Source organism: Lathamus discolor, chromosome 2 (assembly GCF_037157495.1).
Source record: "Lathamus discolor isolate bLatDis1 chromosome 2, bLatDis1.hap1, whole genome shotgun sequence".
In the NCBI taxonomy this organism is placed as follows: domain Eukaryota; kingdom Metazoa; phylum Chordata; class Aves; order Psittaciformes; family Psittacidae; genus Lathamus; species Lathamus discolor.
In genome coordinates, this window is record NC_088885.1 from 93,478,626 (window position 1) to 93,504,905 (window position 26,280).

Here is a 26,280-nt window from a genome sequence, read left to right on the forward strand (position 1 = left end):
ATCCTCCCAGACATCTAGTTTTGCTCTGCTTAGCCCATCATGACTGGCTTATTGGGAAGCTCTGCACAGGAGCAGGGCAGTGGTTGAACAAGCATGTGTCTTTAGAGGCAGCGTGATATCTGAGCCATTGCTGTTTCCCATACTTGAAACAGGATATTAATGTTTTTTCTCAGACATTGCGGAGTAATAAAGTGGAGGGTCTTCAAATTGTTACTGGATACATAAAACACACATACTGTAAATGCAAAACAACCTTAAGAAGAAAATGGCATAACATAGCATGCCAAATAGTTCATATTACCCACTGAGCAAATTGCTCTTTTTGGAAGCTTTAACTCTTTTAAGAGCTCAGATGCTCTTTTCTGTGTCTTGCACATTTTTCTGATTGTATTCATATCAACTTTCATATAGTACATTTCCTACTCTTAAGGTCTAGTCCAAAGATAAGATGTTCCCTGTTGTAGACAGAAGTACTGTAGAAAAACAGCACTGAGCACATCTAATAAGATTCATTCAAGGACCTTTTGCCTCATTAGTATTGCATCGTTGCATGCTGTGCACTGAAAGGTGCTGGGCTTTTGAAAGAAGGAAGCAAAAAGAGAGATTGAGTCCTGAATTCTATCTTGATCTAAAAAGGAAATGTCATTTCAGTTCCATATATAAGGAAATGCAAGGTTTGAAATTAAAAGAAGAAAAATTTGTATTAAACTTAATGTGTGAATTTTCAACATAATCTTTTACCTAGATGAACATATATGTCAATTATTAAATAGATTGCTACTATATTTCCATTATACAGAGGTTGATTCATAAACCTTCCTCTAATAAACAATGCAAACACAGAAAGACACTGTAGATTAACAACATAGTGAGTAACATTCCTCAAGACACTATGGATCTTCAAGCTTACAAAAAGGATGCTTTTCCTTCAGTCTTTAGCTAATAGATCATAAAGATATAGTAGATGTGCCAGTGTTTATCCTGCCACTCACCTTTTAAAATATTCTGAGATCCTCATAGGATAGGGAAAGCCCTTCTTCTTTAAGGCAGTTACTAGGGTAGAGTCTGCTCAGATGTCTGGACTCCCTGCTGAAGTGTGCAGGATTTGTGCGCCTCCAGGGAAAAGCAGAGACCTTTCTGAGAACAGCAGGGGACTAAGGAGCTGGTTTCATTTCCTACTCCTAATAATTATAAAAAGACAGAGATTTGACTGCTTCTAGAACCTAATACAAATATTTTTTCAAAGGTATTCAAGCCACAGAACTAAGGCCATGTAAAACAAAATGAAGTATAGCTCATGGGAAGCAGGTGGATCAGCTTTGGGTTGTTTGCTTGAAAGCAGTGGATGCATGTAAGCTGAGCTGCAGAACATTGTCCAGCTGACTTCAAGCTCATCTGTTTTAATGATTTAAATGTTCCCTAGGAAAGTTGTTGTAATAGCAAACAAGTGATGCAAATCAGCAGAAAGAGCTAATTGTGTAACTCATATGAAAGTGTGTGTGACAAGGCAATTTGCTGGCAGGCAGTATCAGAAACTTGATGGCCTTTAAATGGTCCAGTAGAAAGATCCTCCTCCCCAAATCATTATTCAGTTCTGCATTTCTTCCTCTTTATAGCATGAAAGCATGCTGTGACAGCATTATTCCTGAGGAAATTTCCTGATGAATTATAAAACCAGATTGCTGGGTTTTTCTCCCTCATGGCATGTAGTAGTGTTAGTTTTTACTTTCTTGTTTGCACTTGGGTATGTGTCAACATCGTTCGCCACAAAACAAACAAACAAAACCATGGAAATAATCCCCTCTCTCAACTCTCCCACATAACTGGGTTTTTTTTTTTTTCTTTATATCCTAAAATGTTGATGCCTATAATCCCTGCCTAAGGCAAGAACAGGGGGCCTAAAGGATATCTCTTGCCATTCAGGCACTGCTATAGCTCGCTATCAAGTTAATGGAAGTTCTGCCACTCAATTGAGTAAAAATGGGATTGAGCCTTTGCTTACTGACCTCATTCTGAAGCAGTATAGTTTCCTGCACCCATACAACCAAGGGAAAAATAGGAAAGCCAATGTTAATTTAGATTGTGTGGAAAAATCAGTGTCAGGTGTCATAGGTTAAACGTTCCTGACTTGCGTATCTTTTCCTAGCTTACCCTGAAACCAGGTCTCTTGTGCTGCTTAAGTAGAGACAGTGAAACAATTTAAGGCAGTAATGACAAATTCGTGTTTTGTGCTTCACTTCAGAGGCAATTAATATGGCATATGACAATTCTGTACACCAAAATATGTAGGCTGTGTTTTGTATAATCTTAAACTCACAGTCAGTTAATAAAAATTCATGTTATATTGCTGTCATGCTAGTAGAAAGTTGTAACTTGACCTCTGTCCTGGTTTTGGCTGGGGTACAGTTAATTTTCTTCCTAGTAGCTGCTGCAGTGCTGTGTTTTGGCTTTAGTCTGAGAACAATACTGATAACACACTAATGTTTTAGTTGTTGCTCTGTACCAATTACCCTGATCAAGGACTTTCCAGCCTCCCATGCTCTGGCAATGAGGAAGGGCACAAGAAGTTGAGAGGAAGCAGAGACAGGACACCCGATCCAAGATCCAAACTAGCCAAAGGGGTATTCCACATCACAGTACATTATGCCCAGTATATAAACTGGGGAGAGTCATCCGGAAGGACTGTTTGGTGCTCAGGTCGGGCTGTGTATCAGTCAGCAGGTGGTGAGCAATTTTATAGTGCATCACTTGTGCTGTCTGAGCTTTCATTTCCTTTCTTGTTGTTTCCTATTACTATTATTATTGTTATTGTTTATATTGTTTCTATTATCACTATATTTTACTTTTTTATTTTAATTATTGGACTGTTGTTATCTCAAGCTGTGGGGTTTACCTTCTTTCTATTCTCCTCCCCATCCCACCCTGGAAAGCGGGGAAAAAAAGGGGTGTGAGTGAACAGCTCCATGATGCTGTGTTACTGGCTGGGTCTAAACCATGACAGTCTGTTTTCTTTTCAAGAACAATATTAGCATTAATAATATATTTCAAGTGTGTTAATGAGGGGCTGGGCGCCTCTAACTTCTGCTCTCTTCCTAGCGAACCCAGGCTGCTAAAGAGTCTTCTTTGCCTTGCTTTAAAGCTCGAGAAATTTCAGTAAAACTTCTCTAAATCTCAGTTTGTGTGAATATAAGAAAATGAAATACTTAACAGATATGATCTTCAGAGAGATTATTTTATAAAAACACAGTTAATACAGTGGTACTGTTGGCAGAAAACAGCCTCCTCATCTCCCTGACTGTCCTTAATATTTCTTTCCATTCCCCTCCTTTTCCATTGCCTTCTTTTGATTTTACTCTGAGAGAGAAATCATATGTAGAAAGGAATGAAGGTGAAAAGTGGAAATAAAGGAAGAAGGGTTTGTTTTGCTTTCTAGTCTTCGCAGGTGTGTTCAAAGGGCCATAAGAATTTGTGTGTACAAATTTTTTGCAACCAGTAACCTTCATGATTTTTTGTAAATCTGTCTGAAATACTTCTTAGAACCAAATGCTGAGCCTTGATGAACGTGCTGTATAAAGATTAAAACAAGATAGGCTGCTGGTTGGGAAACCTTAAGTTATCTGTAAGTATTTGAATTGTAGCAGGAAGTGAAAAGAAAGTTGTGGGGTGGTAAGTTCTCTGTGGTGACAAAGCGTTTTTGGAAGGACTGCAGCAGTCATAAGCAGTTAGGCAATGGGGGGTGTCTTGCACTACTTGTGTCACTCGGGCAGACACATTGTGGAGAAATGTGTTTAATCTGGTAGAGCTGATGTGACAAAGTTGAACTGAAACTTGCAGTAGAAACTTCTAAGTATGCACAAAGAATGGAAACAACAAATAACCTATTAGTTTGCCATGTCTGAAATCCAGTTTCGGAGACTGTTTAATAATGCAATTGTTCAAGTCAAAGGGTAACTCCTGAGGTAACCTAGACAAGATGCGTATTCCTGGTAGGATTTTGAGTCCTAGCTACAATACATGTTGTTGTTTTCATTCAGTTTTTTATGGTTAGGATTTAAAAATGAAAGTAGGAGAAAAGTGGCAGTCCTTTCTGTCAGTGTTTTCTCTACTAGTCTGAACATGATAGATTTCTAGAACTTTGTTGATACTTCAGAGTTTTCTGTTTATGAAACTGTATAGGAGAGAGTTTTAACTCCATTCAATCTCTTTTACTTTCATCATTTTGTTGCAAGGTATCAAATATTTTTGGATTTTTTTAACTTACATTTTTCATTCATTTTGGTACAGACTATCAAAGGCAGACTGGTAGCGGCAGTCCAACACTGGGATGATGAAATGACAGTAAATTTAATAGCCGAGAATGTAAAATATACAATAATTATTATTAGCACCAGAGCAGTTTGCCTGGTATCACATACGGATTGAGTAGCTTCTAAAATGTCAGTATGTTGTGATTTATAGTTCAGAAACTCATCGCTTCCTAGAGAAAATGAACCTTTGCTTAACTTTGTGTACAACATCTTGTGATAAATTGTACAGGCAGGCACTTAATGTGGTCTGAGCATTAATTCCTCAAATGAGAGGTGCACTCATACTGTGGGAGACGTGAGAGAAATTTGTGTTGCATGTGTGTAAGTGTGATTGGTAACACTGGATCAAATGGATATGTTTTTCCATTGCTGTGTTGCCTTTATGCTTGGATAAGTCAATTCTTGCTTGCTTGCGGGAAGCAGAAAAAGGAAAAATGATGGTGCAGAAATACATGGACCTTTCCTGCCTTGCAGAAAGGGAAGGATTCATCTCAGTAGAGGACACTCCATGAGCTCATCTGTTCAGAACTGGTTTTCTTCGTGAGTGTGCATGTGTGTGTATCTCGTCTGTATCTAGGCATTTTATAGATAGATATTTCTTTCAAAGAGGCTACATTTACAGGGTAAATTTTTCCCTCACTGTGTCAGAAGCAAGTGTCAAAATTTTGCAAGGTCTGATCCTGAGCAAATGGAATCCAAATTGTGCCATAGGCTGAAACAGGAAACATGAGGGCTCATATAATGTATATATATATATATATGTGTGTGTGTGTGTGTGTGTATATATAAAAAATACCCAATATATAATATAAGAATAACAGTCTGTGACTCACACATAATGTCAAGCCATGGGAAGTTGTGAGAAATTATTTAATTTGAATGTGAGAAAGTATTTGTTTTGTCTGATGAGTGTTGACCAACTCAGATGTGACTGAGGAATCCTTGGCCCATGGATGAAACATGCAGTATTGGCTGGCATGCAATGGCAGGAAACTTGACGTAGGACCTTGGCTAAGGCTAAGAGCCATAGTGCCAGCTGTCAGTCTGTTTACTGAACGGAGCTGGAAAACAGTGGGGTTTGCACCTGTAGGTGCAATCTTGTGCTGTGGTATTGAAAAAGAGGGAGGACAGAGAGGAGAAAGAGAGGAGAAAAAGAAGTGATTCTTATGTGATCACGTTTGTGCATGAAACTTTTCCTTTGTGTGCATTCTCAGTAGTACCTGGTCCTGTGGAGCAACATACAGAGCTAGCTGATTATCAGCCAGGAGGCAGTCCTTGCTATTCTTCCTATTTTATGGCATCAAACATGCAATTTGGAGCATGGCCAAGGCTGGATTTTAATAAAAAAGCAGAGTAGCCTGTATCTTCTACAATGAGGGAACCTACTGCCCATTAGTCTCTTCTCATGTTGGCTAGGAGGGCATATATGGCTGAACCTTTGCTCTAATATGCTTTTCCAAATGTCCCTGCACTCAGATCTGCACACGTGTCAATGCTTATACCATGCTGAACTAGCAAGAGATCCTTGATGAAGCTTTGGTGTCTGCCCTAGCAGTTCTCTCAGAATGGGTAGATATGAAGAGACTGGCAAAGACTGTTATTTCAAAGGAAAGAAATTATAGGAAATGGCTATATTTCCTAATAAATTTATAACAGTGTGTGAGAAATCCTCCTTGAAGGGTGGAGATAACATAGAATCATAGAATAGTTAGGATTGGAAAGGACCTTAAGATCATCTAGTTCCAACCCCCCTGCCATGGGCAGGGACACTTTGCACTAAATCATGTCACCCAAGGCTCTGTCCAACCTGGCCATGAACACTGCCGGGGATGGAGCATTCACAGCTTCCTTGGGCAACCCATTCCAGTGCCTCAGCATCCTTACAGTAAAGAACTTCCTCCTTATAGCCAATCTATACATCCTTTTCTCAGCCCCCACCCTACTGCCTTTCTACTGTGGTATATTCTGAAGATCCTTTGCGTTTGGGTGGTGAATTGCTCACTGCTGTCATGGCTTAGCAAATCACCAGGCTCACATTCTTGAGACTGTAATGAGACCAAAGCATATGCTGAAATGCTTTCTGCTGAACTGTCACGTGTGAACAAAAATTGTAACATGGACTTAACTGTTGACATAAAACTTAATTTTGTGTTTAATAGTCTGTGGTTGAAAATGGAATACATTTTAAAAGCTCTAGCTTTCACTTACCCATATATGTCACATGTATACCTCATGGATTGAATTTGGAAGTATTACTCCTAATACCTCTGGGGAAATGTAATTTAACAAGTTTCAATTTGTTACCAGCACTAGGTCATTATCCTTTCTGTGCTCTTTGATTAGTTCACAGTAGGAAAAAATTGTCGTTTCGGTGTAACTTGAGAAATCAGCATGCACAAACAGACGTATTGTCTGTTGTCTGTAACTGCATTGAAATTTCCTTTCTGCAGCTGGACAAGGAGAGAGAACTGTGAATGTATCTGTTTGAAAGCATGTAGTCTCACAGCATGGCAGATTTGGCATGTGACAGGAGGGTCTTTCCCAGGGTGGTTGCTGTGGTGGATAGGGCTTTCCTTGACCCACCCTTTCTCTGTGGTGCCAGTTCTCTGTTGCTAGCCTCAGAGGAAGGGATAAGGGAACTGGAAGCTCAAATCCTTCTGAGTTTGTGGCATTTATATTGTGAGACAGTTGAGATCGGGTTCATTTTGCTAAGCTGCTCACCCATAATGGATCTGTCACAGCAGCTTGACAACGTATTTGTATCCATTTTGGACAGCCTTTGCTGCTCAGTGCCCTCCCTGTGAAGGTTCCCAGCAGACCACTCAGATTTAATGTTGTAGAATAGTAGCTCCTCCTCTCCCCCTCAGAATATGTCTATTCTTTTCATAGACTTAATAGGCAGCCATCTGTTCCAGCCACTCTTTACCTTTGAACTGGTAACAGTTAGCTGAGAGTACCTCTTAATTTGACCCCAATTTTCTCTTTTTTAGCCAGCATAAAGATGGCACAGCCAGACAATGGAGGATATTTTGTTTCAGAAACTCTACTCTGGGTTTTTTTTCGGAATTAAAAATCTGTTTGAGTTTCTGGTTTATTGGTAATTTACACACAGTTGTTGGCTTCTGATGTAAAGATGTGGTGGGGGCTGTAGAAAGGAAAATAATGGTATCCCACAAACTGAAAATCCAACCTTTCTGCCAACTGCGTCTGGGAAACCAAGTTAGCTTTCAGAGACTGGAGGTGCTAATAAACAAGGAAACTGCTTTTTCATGTCCAGCCACTAATGCTGAAATTATGTAAATGTGCATCACTCCAAGTTCAGATGCAAAACTTGGTGTCTTTTATTCTGGTAAAGACTTAGTTGACTCTGAAATATCATTTCAGTCTTAGTGTAGCAGAAGGATGTTCTGCCCTCTCCCTTTCTCTTCCCCCAGCAAGACATTTTTTTCAGTTCAAATCACCAAATAAACCTGCAGGAAGACATCAATTTCTAAATATAGTAAGTTGAGCTCCAGGCTTTACCAAGGTTTGGAGAGCCAAGTGGAAATGAAACCACTGACTTTTCTCTACTAATTCTTCCCCTGGGTCTCTCTTTTTCAGATTTCTTTCCCTTCCTTCTCTTCCCCCTTAGCCCCCCTTCAGTCTTATTGTTTTCTTTAACAATAGTTCTATAATGCTGCCTCTCCTTCAGGATGCATCCTAGATAGGGTGGCTTATACATGTATTAGTAGATCTGTGCAAATCCCCAGGCTTTCAGTTCACTTTAGAGGCTTGATTCCAAGACTGAGTTCAAAAGAGCAGTGGCTTCCCCAGAGGGTGACAGCTGTCACAGCGGTGTCCTGGTTCCAGGTCCTTGCTGCGCTGTGTGTGGACTTTAGATTTAATAAGATCCCATAGCATTTTCCTCATTTGTCTTAGCAGCCCCGTCTCTAACAACATAACACCTGAACTGTTCTTTTTGTGTTTGCAGAGACAGATAGAAATAATAATAATAATGGTCAAAGGGTAGTGTTCTAAGGGCTATTTAAAAAACAATACAGACAAGTTCAGTGAGTTCTGCTATCAAAGTGTGTCAGTTGAAACATAACCACGAAAAGAGTGAAAGCTTCCTTCATTCTCAACAAGGTACATTTAGCAAAACTGCAAATCTGGAGACTTTTTGCTCACTGGGGAAAGTGTAAGAAATACAAAATTCTGTACCTGGTGCTTCTTTGTATCATGTTTGTTTGTACTGTTCTTTCCCAGAGCTGTCCATCTGTGGCCTTCTAATTTGCACAATATCAGTATACTTGCTGTTGGTCTTCCGTTACCCCCACATGCAAATGCGTGTGGGAGAAAGGAAAAGCACTTGACAAATCCACTGCTTTCCTCAAATCCACTGGAGACCTTTTCAGCACTTGAAGTGTGTGTGTTAATTGTAGAAGCTGAAATGAAATACCTTGGGCTGCACTGACCTCATCATCTGTTCTTCAGATAGCTTATCCATCCCATAAATCCTCTTAGAGATAAATTAAAAATGCCTGTAGAAAAGATATAGCCTGGATGCAATAATTAAGTAGGTGCTAAGCAACAGCCCATTATTCATGTATCAGGGTTTTGTATAGCTTTTTCTTTTTTTATCTTTTTATAACTGCTTGAAGAGAGATTGACAGAACACCATCTCCAGCTGCCAAAGGGCAGAGTTGAGTGATGGGAAACAAGGGACTCTGAAAGGGACTCAGCATCACCAGAACAGAAACTTCCTCTAAAGAATATCAGTTTAGAAACTGCTTCTTCCTTGCGGGGATTTAAATTTTTGGCTTAATGACGAATTAATTCTGAAGGTGAAAAACTTGTGTGTGTGCAAGGTATGGATGTAAACAGTACTGCTTCTGTATCAGCCTTATTTAAAATCCATTTTTAGTTATGCCTACAAGACAAATCTGGCAAACCCGCAGTTAAGCAGTGGTATAACCAGGACCGCAGTTCATGGATCATTGAAACTAAAGACCATTGTGAGGTCCCAACCTTAGAAATGAAAGGTGGAGACAAAACCAGGGCATTTATTTGGTGTTGCAGTAAAATTAGTTGTTGAGCAAGCAAGTTCTGTAGCAAGCTTAAAATTTTCTAGATAGAAAAAGTCGCCAACCTGTTTGGGTTTTTTCCCTTTCTAAACTGCTTTTCATGAAATTATGATCTGCTTGCAATTTGGAAGCAGAAATGCCACACAGGGAATGAAAAGCCTCAGCTGTTTTTGCCAATAGAAATAGCTGTGTCTAAAAGGACTGCCTAGACAGCTTCCAGAGGCCTGTGGAGCACGCTGTTCTGTGTATGCTGCGCAGCAGAAAGTAGAGCCTGGAGCCTGGGTAACATGTGGTTTCCTGAGTAGTCAGTAGCTGGAGAGATTTCAAATGCTTGATTGTCTTCAGAATGAAACCTTTCTGCATGGGATTGATAAATGTTACTTTAAGTCTTTGTGAAATAGTGGCAATGTTACTGAAGAAGGGTCTGCTTCACAGCTACAATTGTGCTATCACCAGTCAGCTGTGTGTCAGGGCCACTGATTATAAGCAATTTGGGGAAGATAAAATGTCTTCCATTCTGCTTTGTATTGTGGCTGGCACAAAGAGGCCCTGCTGCTACCTGGCTCTGCTACGAGCTATCTGGTAAAATGCACAGGCAAGATGCTCAGATGAAAAGGGTACTGGATTGTTGTGAAACTGAAAAAGCTTTTGAGAGATTTCCAGGTTAAACATTTGCTACTCTTCTCTGTTGTTTCATTCCCAACAAAAATTTACTTTGTCATAAAGAATAACATGCATTTCTTTCTTTCTGCAGAGAATAAATATGATTGCAAAGCCAAAATCAGGTCTTGCTCAAGATAGGTATTTTTTCCCTCCCACTTTGCATACTGTTGAATGTTTGCATACTATTGAATAAAATGTTTGCATCATTTTAGCTCCATATTATGTAAAAATGTGGAAAAATCAGCAAAAAATATTCCTGACCATTTTGTGATTTACAAAATACACTTTTGGATTTTTTAATTTATTTTTTTTTTTTTTCCAAAGGAACAGTTTCACTGTTTTATGAGTGGAGTCTTAAAAGGCCCTAAAAGACTTTGTTTTTTCAGGATGTCTTCTTTTGTATGAAAATAAGAGTTTCCAAGATGGGAAATTGTTTAATGGACTCCAACATTTCATTTGAATCTTGAAGTATTTAGGATTGTGGTACATTAATGAGCTGCTTCTTTTCAAAAATGTTTGCCACACTTATAAAACAAACTTTTTTATTGCTGGGGTTATCCTTTGGTAATAAAAAAAATATAAAAAATAAAGGACAAGAACAGTGCAACTGTTTCTTTGTTACCAGGATTTTACAGTTTTTCATTCTATTGAACTTGCAGTGTAGTAGTTTTGTTTACTGATATACTGCAAAGCTGTGAGTCAGCAATTAAAAGTATTTTCAATATTTTCCTGGTATAATGTCTAGATCCTGCAACTATCTTTTCCATATATATATATATGACTGAATATTAGTATTAGGTACTTTACCCCACTCCATAGGGTCACTAGCTTGAGTTGGGACCACAGCAGCAATTTTGAAGAACCCTTGTTTCCCGTGGTTGGCAATGCAGTAGTGTGGGGATTTGGAGAAGTCTGAATGCACAGATAAATCTGTTTTCCAGGAGAAAAAAATGGGAGGAAAGCTCAATAAAATGAAGTGGTTGACAGCAATTATGTGATTTCCTTAATAAATTCTCTGACTTCTCTCAGCAAGGACAGTGCTGGAAGTCAGGGATAATTACTTGTAGTATACACCTAAGATTAATAAAGTTGGGGAAGAAGAAAATAACTTTTTTTTTTACCCCCTTTTTTTCTTGTTTCTTAGTGAAATGAATTAAATTGATCCAGGCCTCTCAGTTCTAGGACTAAAAGCCATCAGTATCAGTACCCATCAGCATCCATGTGTTTTGTTGACTTGAGTATCTGCAGGCAATCACTTGCAAAATCCTCACAGCTGGGAATGATCAGTGGTAGGGAAAAAAACAGCTGTCTATCTGAAGAAGAGATGTATTACAGCCTGACTGTAGTTAAACGTACACTGTCTTTACCAGGAACATTTCTCTTAGGTGCAGTTGTCTCCCACAAGTACTTCAAAGGCTGGAGATACTGCAGTTTGTGGCATGTTTTTTTCCCTTTGAAGGTTTTGAAATATCTGTAAAACTGTTCTAAGAAAGAAGAAAGTGACAATTAAATACATCCATGATTTCGGTATATTCAGATACTTTTAAAGCCTGCATTTTGCAGTCAGTGTGGATTTGTTTACTCCGAAATTGCTAGCAGAGACTGAATCTGAGCATTTTGGTTTGAAGTGATGAAAAGGTTCAATACTCTCCTTTCTTTGCCTTCCAAAAGGCTGTGTTGCTTTTAATTAGCTGTAGTGTCTATGCTAAACAGAATGAAATTGCCCAGCTGTGTAGGAGCCGTGGGCCAGCAGTAGGTATTGGAAGCTGGAAGCACTGAGACCCTCTTTCCACCAGAAGTGTTCATAAACCAACCTCATGTTGTGAGTGTTAAATAACAGTGAAGTGCTTAGATATGTTTGCAGATCTGTAATGTAACTGCATGTCTTTATTTGGCCAAAATGTGCTGGTTTCTGGCTTTTAAACTCAATTGTAGTAAGACATTATTATTGTGAGTTTTTCACATTTACCAGTGCAATTGCATATTGTGATCTGAGCGGCAGTGCCCTTCCAGTGTTTACCAAGAATACCAGGTAGTGTTTTAGCTTGATCTTTCCCTGGCATTTGCTTGACAGATTAATTTGGGCCTTTCTCCAGAATTAGCTGTGGAAGATCAAATGGCAAAATCAATGGGGGGCCCTTCTTCGAGCTGATCATTTACTGTGTGCATAAATTACTTTTTCTGCTCTGTTACATAGTCCTCCTAGAGCTGCAGGGTGTGACGACATGGCTTTTTCATGATTACAACTGATTTTACTGTACGCTGCAACTTATGCATACATGGAATGCATGTTTAACTTTTACATTTCTCTATGCTATCTAGGACTTCATTTGAAAATATGAGCTGCAAAAACTGTGTGAGTGATGTAGCTTCTGAATTTAACTTTCAAATTAAAATTCCAGCTGTTAAATATTGTTTCCCTTTTTGTGCATAGACCCCTTAAAATAATCACACAATTATTTAGTACTTTTGTGTAGAAAGAGATCTTTCTTCAGTACTAAAATCAAGTCACACTTCTAACAACCACATTGTCTCATGTATGATCCCATCATGACAGAAATAAAAGTGCCAAGTTTCAGGGTACCTTAGGAAAAGAGCATCAAAGGTACGGTTCTTTAATAATCCTTCTTAATCCATAAATAACATAATTTTTACATTCATTTTTTAAGTATGTATGTGTACATGATCCTACCATAAAAGTAAGGTACATTATTCTGTTGATTTAATATAACTTGATAAGCATTACAAATAATAACATTATTTTTACCTTCTGCATATTTACTTACACAGGATTAAATACTTGTTTACTTTAAACAAATAAAAAAGAAGAAAATGTTGTTATAGTTTTTTCTGTTTTAGTTACAAAATCACTGTAAGCCTAACAACATGTGTAGTTTTCTAAATCTACAGTTTGATCAGCAGAAATCAGATGCTCTCCATGTCAAAGACAAATCATTCTCCCATATATTTACTATCAGAATGTTTTATTCACTAGTTCTTTGTTGTCTTCAAGCCTTAATTCTTTTATCACTAGGTTCAGAAAATTATTAAAATGAGTACTTTAAATGTGGGTAACACAAATTACTAACTTGGCTGATGAAACCCAATGGTTAAGAGCAATAAGAATTGACTCTTGTTGCAAAAATTATAGGAAAACTTTATGTTATAGAGTGATTTTTCAGTAAAATAGCAGGTGAAACTTCATATTCAAATAATAGAAGTAATTCATAATTAGAAACAGCCTACAGTATACATATTGGATGAATGGTCCTGAAATTAACTCTTAGCATTTCAGTAATAGGCCTTGGAGCAATGCTCCAATGGCTCCTTGAAAACATCTCCTCCAACTCTGTCAAAATTGGGCACTAGTGAGCAAAGGAGCAAATGTCATCATGTTGCATGTATACTCGCATAAATCCATGGTGTGTTCACATATTGAAATGTTCATGCTAGTCTGGAGTTCATTCTCCAAAGTAAAGAGGGAAATCAGAAAATAGGGCTGACAATCAAGAGTCTGAGACAACTTCCATGTATTAGATGTATTAGATGTATTAGATGATGTTCACTGACGCATTCGAACTTTACAATAATCATACATGAGCAATAACCCAGAGTTGCATCTAACCTTGAACAGTGTTGAAAAGAACAGAGATGATTTATCCTTTTTCTCATGGTACAAGGAATCAGCATATCAAACACAACTTTTAAACCTGAAAACTTAATAAATAAATAAATAAACCTGTTAAAAATTCATTTACACAACCATGCTATGAAATAATTTAAGGAATTCTTGGTGAAAGCCCCCTGAAGTGCTATCAGAGCAAAGGTGTAGACACAAACTTTGGCTTGGGAAGTCCCTTTGCTGTTGAGGGAATATTGCTGTCATTCACTTGCTTGTTTACTTTTTCCTTGGGCATCAGTTGTTGATAGCAGTAGCCAAATGCAGAGTAGTGAATAGTGGACATTGGGTCAGTCTGATATTTTATTTTATTTTTTTTTCCCTTACTAATGCCATAGACCATGCACATTTTAAGTCTTTTAAATAAAAAATGTATTTTAAGGGTTGTGTACAGTGCTTAAGTGTTGGATTTAGTGAATGAAGGGAACTGGTTTTGTATAAATACATCTGTATATGTTTCATGAAAATTTCTTAAAATCTGAAAGTCTATGTCCAGATAGAAGCTATTGGTTACTGGCTAAGCAATATCTGTTATTGGCCTGCCAGTCCACGTTCTGATTTTATCATCAGCTTCACTATCCTTGTTTTACCTCTTGAGCACAGGAACTTGCAGTTCTGGTGAACTGGGACAAATTGTACAGAATACAGGAGGAGCTCATTCACATTCAGGTTGTGCAAGCCTGTGTGTGCTCTTCTACCTGTCTGTGAGAAACAGGAAAGTTTTACAAGGTTGATTTTTAATTGCATCTTTTACTTGGGTGCAGGGCAATCTCTGGAGGATGCCTTTTCACTTCTTAAAATGGAAACCAGCAATGCAAAAAGATCATGTTCAAGGTAGAAGCAGTGGATGTCTGGAAATTGCTCACTGGCTTGTCTTCCTTGTTTATTCTGAACTGAAGAAATACAATGTCTGAGACAACCCTGTAAGAAAACTGTGGATTTTGAAGGGCATTTTCAGTATTAGTGTGAGATCTTTTTAAATTCTAATTCTACAAAACAAATAATCATGATGATGATTTTGTTGCTTCAGAATGAAGCAGCTGTAGTTTTATTCTGTTTTAGAAGCTCTTGGACAAAGAATTTGTATGTAAAATATCATTATATTTCATCAGTAGTATAACTATAGTATGCTTAGTATTATTAAAAAACAGAATGTGGCTTGAAAGAAACAAGACTCCTAATTCACTGGGACATTTTCATTATATGTTTTGCAGAGGTCCGGAGATCCATGAGTTACTACTAAAACCTATGTAAAGCAAGTTTATTGTCAATGACCTTGAATTTACAACACTTCCAATGAGAAATTTTTAAAGGTCTATTAATCTCAAAATGGTTGGAAAAAAAGAGTTTAATTTTGGCATCTTCTGTATCCAACTGTTCTTTGCCCACAACTGGTAAAGTATGTTATGTTAGATAAGAGTAGCAAAACAGGCTTTTTTTTTGTATGTGCATCCACAATCATCTTGGACTTGGTGGGGTGCAGTACTAGTAAGCTACATATAGCATCACTGGTTCTTTGCTTTGAAACAGGTTGCTGCTGATGACAGGCTTTCCCACATATGACCTGCCTAGAAAGGGGTGCAGAAAATACATGGTATGTTTGTGTAGAGTGAGTCAGCATTATACCAGGGTGTGCCTGAACTGGCAGCTGTTACCAGAAGATGATGCTGCAGCTGAGAGGCAGCAAAACATGGAACTCAGCAAAGGAGGGAAGCTGGGCTGAAAAGGGCACTTCAGGCTTTGGCGGAAGTCTGTGCATGTCTTTATCACTGCAAACTTCTGTTCTTCTGCATTATGGGCCCCCTTCCCCTCTGCATGTGCTGGTGGGGGAGGTTTCGGAGGTGGGCTGCTGGTCCTGCAGAATGCACTTGGAACCCAGTGTCTAAATCCTCCTCAGCCTCCCTGATGCTCCGCATCCTCCTCACCACCTCCTGCAGCTCAGCCACTGCCTGCTGTAGGGGGCTCTCCACCTGGGCACCCCTTCTGCAGGCAGCTCTGCTGCCTGTCCTGCACAGGAGAAAGCTCTGGGCTCTTCCTGCATCCCAAGGCTTGTGCTGCAGCCTCTCCCTTCAGCAGCTCTGTCTGAGTGGAGGCTTTGGCCACCATCAGGGCAGATGGTGCAGAGTCCCCCCCAACTAGAGCTGCAGCTTTTGCTGTCAGATGAATGCCACCATTCTGCTTTGAGGGCCAGGCAGGACAAGTGCCCTTGGCCTGTGCAGACAGTCACAGAACGGTGCCCAGTGCTGGGTCATGTGGACTTCCAGTCTCTCTGCTCAGCCAGTGCAATGTCTCTCTGCTGTGGAGGTGCCCTGCCTGCCCACAGCACTCCTGCCCAGTGTGGGAATGGGGAGCAGCCGCTGTTGCTCCTGGGGGGCCCAGCACTGCCCTGGGCATCATCCCATTGTCCCCATCTCGGTTTGCTGGCACTGCCACCTCCCCCTGGTTTGTGGCAGTAACACCATATTTAAATCTGCCACCATTTCTCCTCTATTTCATTCTATTTAAAATCAAAGGCATCTTTTTAGATTACTGGAGAAAAGTATTAGCAGTAGTACATGTTCTGAAAGCCATTACTGTTTTTTCAAGACAATTGATTAGCGTTATTCTATTAAAATTTTATCTAACTGAAAGTACAGTGTTATTTAATGAAATTTATATGTGAAACTGGAGACTGAGTGCCTCTTACGTCTGTAATTCTAGTTTTTCAATGTGGTATATAGCATCTAGCAGAGGATTTCTGCAAGCTCAGAAACAGTAGCTGTAGCCTCCTGTAACTCAGTTTCCTTCCTACTGCTTTTGTTGGAATATTTGTACATTTTCAAGAAGGGTTTATTATGATGGAAGCAACTCTCCCCCTCCCTCCAAACTTAATTAATCAGTCCTTTAGGTGACTGATTAGATGTGCTGAATTTCCAGCAAAGTGTAATGTTTCATCCTAGCTCTTCATGCCTGTGTTACCCAGCTGGTATCTGTAAACTGAAAGAGGATGTTGCTACAGTGCATGGTTCCTAATAAAACTCAAATTAAATAATCACCTCAATTATAGATTAAAAACTCAGGTTCAACAATTATTCGAAGAGCTCTACTTACTGAAAACCCTCAGTCATGTACCTGCTTCTTTCCCTTCCTGCCTGAATTTATAGTTCTCTCACATAGACGTAATTTAGATTTACCTTAAATTGTGCCCTAAATTGGTTCCATTATCTCAACCTGGAGCAACCTGTGTCTATTCCTGGAATATGATATCATTATTCTTGAACTGCGTTGCCTACAGTCTATGCTATATTTTCTACACTGACCATTTTCAAGGAAAACCTTTTTCAGTTCCTGTTAGCGCTTAGATATTTTTCGGTGGTTAAATGTGGAAGGAGGAGGACTGTGTCCGATCTATTCATTCCAGTTATGGTAATGGCCTTTGAAGAACATTCTTACTTAGTCATAGATGATACCAAGGTGTTTGATGTCCAATCTAATGTTTATAATACAGAATTATACTATATTTTGTAGATATTTCATGTTAGGTGGAGTTACTTCTGAGTCACAGCCTCCACAAGACTCCCAGGTTACTGGGTTGACATTTCTGGTGAAAAGATTCATGTTTTCAGAGACTTGGTCAAAAGCCCATGGGAATTCCTTTCTCACAAAGGCATATAATTTTTACTGTCAAGTACCTATGTGCCTTATACGCATTTTCTCACTCCCTTTAGTGATCTAACCTCAGTTTGATTTACTGACTTTCTCTAGGAAGTGAGATTTCCATAAAATAATGGATTTTTTTTTCCGCTATGCTAACTCAAAAATACATCTTTTTAAAGGCTGTAACCCTGCAGAGAGACTCTGTACAGAAGCCTTTGGAGTCAAGTGGTAATCTGTGTATCAGAAGACAGAGTAAACAGAAGGTAGGATCACAGATGATTCATATAATAACCACCTAAAAATCAGGAAGTTCTTCTAAAACTTCTCTATTGTGTATTTCCTTTGTATTCTTTGCATGATGGAGTTTTGAAAATGTATGGTTGTTGGCACTGGATTTGTGGGTACTACTGAAGTGTTAAGATATGTGCTACTGACAACACACCTAATGTGCAAGCTGTGTTTTGGGGTGCTTTCAGAAGAAAATCTTGCCTTGAAGTTCTGTGGAGGTACAACGGTAGCAGTGCCATTAGACTGAAAAACTCAGCTTCCGAGGGACTGCTAAAGCTCTGGCCCTGTTAGTCAAAGGTGAAGTGCTGAGGCTGGAACAGCTACTGAGACTGAGACCAAGCTCAAGAGAAAGCAAATGAAGAAAAACCTGAAGACTTAATTTGATTTTCTGTCTGGAGCTGGTGCCTCAAGTCTCAGTAAACACAGGCACTAGGAACAGGAGTAAGGAAGGAGGGGGCTACTGATAACTATCAAGGAGATAGTACAGTTAATTGGAATTTAATTTACAGGCTGGGATAGCAGCCTGTCAGTGCTGCATCTGCATAAGTGACAGGCAAGATCATTCAAGGCAGAGAGAATCATCTGGGGCCAGGACGAGTGCAAATCTGACCCTCATCCTCTCCCTTTCCTAAAAGGGCATTTCTAAAGAAGCTACAGAATTTTTCCAGGTTGCCCTGGGATTTCAGATCTGATCACTTTCATGCGCAGTCATTAATGCTTCTTCTTCCACTTCAGAGGAAGATAGGGAAAGAAGCAGGTAAGATCACAAGGTGTCAGGAGGAAGGGGCATGACCTGGCACTATAGAGTTGGTGCTGCAGGGTTTTTCCACCCACAGATTGCCCAGGAGAAGGGGGCTTTGGCCATGGAGCCAACCAGGAAGGTGTAAGAGCTGGTGGAGTTCACTGTGCTAACGCAAAACCTGGTTCATTGTGTGATTTTCAAAACCCCATAGAGTGAAACCTCTGAAGTTACCCAGCATAATGTGGTGCTTGTAAAGATTTCTTAACATTTTAAGTTTTCCATTCTTTCCCCTCCATGATTCCTTCAGGATTTTGGGATAGCAAACTGATTGCAGTCCTGAGAGTGAGCAGGGAAACCTATTTGCCCTACCATCAAAGAAACAGTGATGGTTGTGCTAAAATAAATAAATGTGGAATTCTGTCATCTTTGAAACTTGTGTTTGCAGCTGCCATTTATATTGTTCATAGAATCACAGAATGGTTTGGGTTGGAAAGGACCTTAAGATCAACCAGTTCCACCCTCCCTGGCATGGGCAGGGATGCCTTATGCTAGACCATGCTGCCTAAGGCTCTGTCCAGCCTGGTCTTGAATACTGCCAGGGATGGGGCATTTACCACTTCTTTCGGCAACCTGTGCCTGTGCCTTCACATCATCTTTTATGGGGATGTGGACAGGTGCATTCATCACCTTCCCTTAAGCTGTTTGCCGTATATATTGCTCTGTGAGCCTAACTAGTAAGAAATTCTCTGTTTATAGGGTGGCAGATAGAGCCCATGTACCTCATCACATGTTGTATTTACTTCACTGGTTGGTTTGAACCATGGTGTAGTAACAGAGATCCAGTTGCTCAGGTATGTCCTTATGACCAAAAGTGATATCAAACTAAGTATGCACTTATGTGTGGGTGATGGGACAGAAATAGTTAACAAAATGGATCCAGGTGTTAATGCCCTGGTCAGGCTTAAGCTTGGGGAATGGTAAAGAGAACAATGAAGTGTCGAGATGGGTTAGCAAAACAAAGCAGATGGTTTGCAGGATAAAGCAGGATGTGCAACTCAAAAAACAGACCAAATGATGTAAATATTTGTAACCCTTAGTAGTTTTGCTGAATCAGGATGACAAGGAAGTAAAAGACTGGAAAATTACTGCTTAGCACTTAGTAGACTATAAAAGGGATGCGAGATGCACAATAACGGTCTTCAGATTTCACCAGAACTGGAGGCCGTCTTTGATACACCACACTTATGAATAATACTACACTAAATGAGACTAATTGATTACGTGCAGTCTGGGGTGATCAAATCAGGTCTAATGATGTTGAATCACCTAATTCACTGTCAAGTGACAGGTTTTTAGCTGTTCACTGAAAGTTATAACTTTGCTTTACTAATGTATCTGATCACACGGATTTTATTCTTTATTATTATTATTATTTTCTTAGCTTCCTAAGCAGTAGAAAGGGCTATTTTGTATTTTTACAGAGTTTGTGGAGAAGAAAAATAACTACTTTAAATGCAGGGAAAGATTTCTGATATATTTGAAATGTAATTTTGTCTGGAAATTAGAGCCTATGAGAGACTGACTGGCTGCGCATATTGGGTTATGGCCATAATCAAACAGAGTCCACTTTAATTAATCTGATTATTATACATTTTGTGGTACTCTAAAATTGTTTAGATTCTCTGACATTTATTAAGAATAAACTTCTCTTTTACCTGGGGGTGATTGCATAATGTGGAATTATTAATGGTTAGTCATAAGAAACTAATCAAGTTAAAGGCAACATGAAGTGAGGGAATGAGCACAGAACCAGTAGCTAAGTTCTTCCGTTAATTTGACACATGGTCTTGGAAAAAATCACTGCTTACCCCAGTCTCTCAATTTTCACTCAGCTAAAGAAGGAATATTAATATTTATCTCCCTATTCTGCAGAGTATTGGGAGAATTAGCTAATGCACATGTTTATGATTAAAATGTTAGCATTTCAAAACAGTCAATTTCTTTTTTAAAAATCAAATATTAATATGTATAACCTTGTGTTTACCTGTGTGTGCAGATAATTAATAATGAATCTGGAGACCTGATTATGCTATTTATATCTTTAATTACCAATCCATTTGTTTGAAAGAAACATTCTCTATTATCTACTTAAATTGCTCCTATCATCGATAATACCCGAGTGAATTTATCTTCACAAAAGCTGTGTGAGGAAGTGAAGTACAGATTAAGGCCAAAACAGAATATTATGATAATCTAGTCTGACATAAAATAAAAGACAAAGAATTTTCTTCCAGTAGTTTCTGTGGCAATGCCTTATTGCATTCCCTGTTTTTCAACAGGAGAAATAAAGCTCAAGGAGAATCAACTCTGATTTTTCAAACCTCTCAATGTACACGTAATTCAAATCAAAACAAGCAAAATTTTACTTAACTGCTTACTGACTTATTTGTGGTGAAAAATATGTCCTGTGCATGGAAGTATCAATGAGGTTTTTTAGTAGTTTGCCTAAGGTGACACAGCATAGGAGAAGGCTAGGAGCAGAACTTGCTTCTTCCGGAGTCCTCAGGTATTTCATGTAATTGCAAGGCTGTACGGGTGATAAATAGCTTGGGCTCACCTGTTGTATAAGCTTTTTTAAATTAAAGACTCAAGCTCTGAGATAAATTTTATGCGTTTGTGTAAAAACTCATTTGCTTTCATTTTTTGCCACCAGAATTCTTTCCTTTAGCACGTGAAATGCTAACATTGAGCCCTGAAACAAAAGAAGGCCTCACTGGCATTGTGGGCTCCTTATCAAGCAATATTACATTTCTAGTAACAAAGATTATAAATTTTGGAGTTGTAGAATAATTCAAGGTAGAAGGGACCTCTAGAAGCCATCTGGTTGAAGCCAATCTCCGCCTCAGGACCTGTCCAAATCAGGGCTAACTTCACAGTTGGAGCTAATTTCAGAATTAGATCATGTTACTTGGGCTCATCTATAAAATGTTTACTATTTCCATCTTCCTAACAGTTCACTGTGGCGGGATTTCTTATCTGACATCGTCTAGTCCTGTCCTACTAAACCCAGTAATGATGTGGTCCAGGTGAGTCAGTCCTTGATCGTGTCGTCTACATTTTGCTGGACACCAAGTTTTCTCAATATCCTTGCGTTTTGGGAGATAAAGTTTGACCAAATAATAATGAAATATGGGCCTTGTACAGTGCTTAGCCCATTTGACTGAGTTACAAATAATAACTTGCAATATTGTTTTACTATAGTGCAATCAGAAGCAGAATTTAGTATCCTGGGTTAAAATTATATTTAATGCCTATGTTCTAGCCCTCTGAAAAAAAGACATACAGGAAAAAAAAAAACACAAAAACACAGATTCCAGGACTATCAGACAATTTCTGTTGTTTTGGGGAGTGTTTTTTGGTTTGCTACAGCCTCTTGTCAAGCAGTTGTAAAGAGCAATAAGGTCCCACCTGAGCCTTCTCTTCTGATTAAATAATTCCAGTTCACTCAGCTACTCCACTTAAGAGTTGTGCTCCAGACCCTTCCTCAGCTTCATTGCTCTTCTTTGGATACAAAGTCCAAAGCTTAGCTTCATCCAGGAGAAATACAGTTAATTAGCTCTGAGATTCTATTGTAATGTGAATCAAAGCACATGTGAGCTAGTCTTAGAATTGGTCATGATGCATGGAAGGAGTCGTTCCCTAGGGTTACATTAGCATAAGTGACATCAGAAGTAGGCTTTTTTGAGTTTACTGTTACAACACATCAGAACTACTGGAAACTGGGCTTTTGTGCTAAGTGAAGCAGGTGAAGTAATTCTTCATAGTAATTGTGTCAGGACTGTGCTGCCATTCAGCGAGACCTGGACAGGCTGGAGAGTTGGGCGGGGAGAAACTTGATGAAATTTAACAAGGGCAAGTGTAGAGTCTTGCATCTGGGGAAGAACAACCCCATGTACCAGTACAGGTTGGGGGTTGACCTGCTGGAAAGTAGTGAAGGGGAAAGGGACCTGGGGGTCCTGGTGGATAGGAGGATGACCATGAGCCAGCAATGTGCTCTTGTGGCCAAGAAGGCAAATGGCATCTTAGGGTGCATTAGAAAGGGAGTGGTTAGTAGGTCAAGAGAGGTTCTCCTCCCCCTCTACTCAGCCTTGGTGAGGCCGCATCTGGAATATTGCGTCCAGTTCTGGGCCCCTCTGTTCAAGAAGGACAGGGAATTGCTTGAAGGAGTCCAGCGCAGAGCCACAGAGATGATTAAGGGAGTGGAACATCTCCCTTATGAGGAGAGGCTGAGGGAGCTGGGTCTCTTTAGTCTGCAAAAGAGGAGTCTGAGGGGTGACCTCATCAATGTTTACAAATATGTGAAGGGTAGGTGTCAGGATGATGGAGCTAGGCTTTTTTCAGTGATATCCAGTGATAGGACAAGGGGCAATGGGTGTAAACTGGAACATAGGAAGTTCCACGTTAACATCAGGAAGAACTTCTTTACTGTAAGAGTGACAGAGCACTGGAACAGGTTGCCCAGGGGGGTTGTGGAGTCTCCTACACTGGAGATATTCAAGGCCCGCCTGGACAAGTTCCTGTGTGATGTACTGTAGGTTACCCTGCTCTTGCAGGGGGGTTGGACTAGATGATCTTTTGAGGTCCCTTCCAACCCTTGGGATTCTGTGATTCTGTGATTCTGTGAAAGGAAGCTGTGCCAGAAATGCTCAATGAAACTGTGGTAAGGGAACATAACTTTCAGACTTCTGCCAGATTAAGCTCACTGCAACCACATGACATGTTTTCTAGACTCACTTAGATAAGCTCACAAAACATTGACAGGAGCTTTATTCCAGCAGGCTTCATGCCCCATCGCATATCATCTGTTCTTCTGCAGCCAGCATAAACACATTTACAGTGTACAGTGTGCCTTGGTGAATTTCAGCACAGTGCTGTAGTGTGTCTGTGCCTGGTTTGGAACATGCTTCTGCTGAGTAAGCCAACAGTGCACAGATCCAGCCCTTAGGATCGTGGCACCACAACTGCAGAATGCTCACATAACCTGCTCCAGGTCTTCAGTAATGCTGTTTATTAAGACACAGTCCTAATTTCTCATAATAATGTTTTTTACAGTAATTTTTGATGATACGGGGGTGGACTTCTCTTCCTAATTTTTCTTTCTGTGGCTTTTGCAAAGTGGCTTTTTAATGACTTCTAAGACATGCAGCTGTAATTAGTATTAGTAGTTCAAACTCTCATAAAACTCATTCCTTGCCTGAACAGAGGGTATGCTGCTTTCCTTAGGTGCAAAAATGTGAGTGAATACCCTGTTTTCAAAACATAAAATGATTTCCACTCTGAAACAGAAAGAAAATAGCAGGAGATAGGCATAGCAAACAACTGAACATTGAAGAGTTTATAAAGTGAATAAAATTAAAATTTAAATGCATACAATTTTTCCAAGCTGAGTTGTTTCTGGACCTCTAGGTTTTGACTCAATTGTTAGTGATAAAATGCGTACATGTATTAATTAGTTTGGACAAATTTGCTTCCTTTGCAAATGCACTCACTAACTGGCTTTAACTGGTTGCATAGTTATACAAAAACATACTTTAGAATCACCTATTGCTTATGTTGAAAAAAAAGCTTTAATATTTTCTGAGGGGTCTTATGAGATGAAATTCTGGTCCATCTGATACTATGACCTTTTTCAGTGGTAATGTTCTGACAAGTAACTTCCCTGAAATCAATGCTATAAACTACTTCTTAAAAAAATATTAATATAGCTGTTGACCATTTGGACACCAACTTTAGAGGTCTGATAATAACCTTATTCTATGGCATGAGGCTTTTTCCAAGTATTCCATGAACTGTGCTATCCCTTATTTACTCTTGCACTGAATTTGATATTACAGTTATGTGTGGGATAAGAAAAGATGATGCCCGTTTTCTCAGTAATGAAAACATTGTATAAATATTAAAAAGAAAAAAAACCAATCACCTAGAATATATTTTTTCTTATTAAGCAGTTAAAAATCAAGTATATTTTTCTCTCCCTTCAGGAGCAGCAGGAAATAAGAAATAAATCTGAGATTAAAATAAGTTTCACCTCTGTTAAAAGACAGACATAGAAAGAAATGGAACATAAGCAAAAATTACCCTTTTTTTCCCCCTCTTATGTAAGTTTTGTCTAGTAAAATATTCCCTGAGGAGCTTTGTGTAGAAAGGGAAAAAGCAATCTTAATACTGCCAATTAGATGGTGAAATGACTGTTGGAAACGGAGATGATGAGCAATGCTGTGCAGAACTGGTAAGTTCAAGGGAAAGAGCATCCTTAAGCGCTGGGCAAATTTGAATCCCTTCAGAAAGGAAAAATTTGTGGCTTCTGAAACACAATTAGCATGGTCATCTCTTTCACTTGTTTCTGATTCACAGCAGTGTAGCCACTTCCTGACTGTCTGGTCATTGTATATGGTTTTATACCTACAGTGTCTGAACGGTTTGCAGCCCTTAATGGGAGTTTATCATCCCAATATTCCTCTGAGTGTTGGAAGTGTAATTTTTTCATTAAAGAAGAACCAAGCACACATAAAGTGGTGCAATTCCCTGTGAATATAGAAAGACTATATGGTCGTGATTCAGAGACACAGGAATCCTCTGTAGTGTGTCATCCTAACATTCTTCTATTTGTTATCCTTTCTCTTGGTTTATTTTTTCTTTATTTTTTTTTCTTTTCTCCCTCCTCACCCCCCAAAAAGACCCCCAAAAGCAAACAAGACAAATAAAAAAAAAAACCCACCAGCCCTAATTTCCAAAAGAAAAAAGAATAATCTCATGATTATTCTCTGGATGTATCTGAGAGACCTCTTCTCAATAGCTGTTAAATCTACTTCAGTCAAACTTGACAGGGGAGTGTATTTCTAAAGCTATCGATTTACAGTGACTGTCGTAAGCATAGGCAGCCAGGCTGTGTTTGTTCTCTGACTGAACAAAAATCAACCAAAGAAGATCAGTCTGTGTTGAACACTAGACATTGCACGCAAGTCACCTTGAGAAATCTGTGCGTATTGGTTCTGATTTGCATGATAGGGTATTTTTTTTTTATTTTATTTTACATTGCTTGCATTGGACATTTTCTTGTTGCAGACAAGCTGTCAGTTGTACATCAGTATTGTATATTTTACACATAAATGAATTAATATATGCCTACATACACGCATATATATAGTTTCCTCACCAAAGTATAGTCAGAAAAGAGAACCCATCCTATTTCCCCAGTGACTTCAGACATGCTTACGTAAATTTTCTAGTTTCCAGACTGAAAGGGAACTAATGAGCTTTCCATGAGCTCACTGGGTAACCCTATCCTAGGCCCAGCTGCTTTGTGAGAAAATGCCTAGATACATCCCCCATATTTAGTTATGGTTCCATGTGAAGAGCAGTGGTTTGGCTATGACGAATGTTATTACAATGAGTGAACCAACATGTTCTTTGCAAGAAAAAATTGGAGCTAACAGCGTAGAAATACTTACACCATGAAAGCATTGATGGTGGTGGGACAAATAGGGGAAAACAAACAAGCAAACAAAACCCACTAAAATATTGAGGGATTGTTGTAACCTGACTATTCCAATGCTGAAGTAAAGCAACTTTAGTAAACAAAGTTACTTGGATAGTGGTATTTATTGTACTTTCTTTCATTTAAGCCATTGAAAACTCGTTTTCAATTAGAGAAGACTTTACTGAACACTCTCGTAAGCCTTGGGTTGTTTTTTTCTTTTTCCTGAATAACTGTTGTGTTTCAACCTATATTGCAGTTCTAGGTAGAATTAGCTCCATACTGTGTGAGTTCAGGAGGTTGGAAGGTAATTATTAACCCCCAAGAATATGTCTGAGCCCTATTAAAAGAGTCAGATGAAAACA

The 26,280-nt window shown here is 39.1% G+C and overlaps 1 protein-coding gene across 2 annotated transcripts in view; it reads left to right on the forward strand.

Annotated features, from left to right (window-relative positions):
- The first annotated feature begins 2,640 nt into the window (after positions 1–2,640).
- LOC136008445 (poly(rC)-binding protein 3-like) overlaps positions 2,641–26,280 on the forward strand; it is a 315,785-nt gene continuing 292,145 nt past the window's right edge. The window contains exons 1-2 of one of the 2 annotated variants that reach the window (XM_065667759.1): positions 2,672–2,724; positions 17,528–17,611. The gene's annotated coding sequence lies outside the window, so the exon portion shown is untranslated. Of the gene's footprint in view, positions 2,725–17,527; positions 17,612–26,280 lie in introns of both variants that reach the window. The other variant, XM_065667760.1, reaches the window with a different exon arrangement.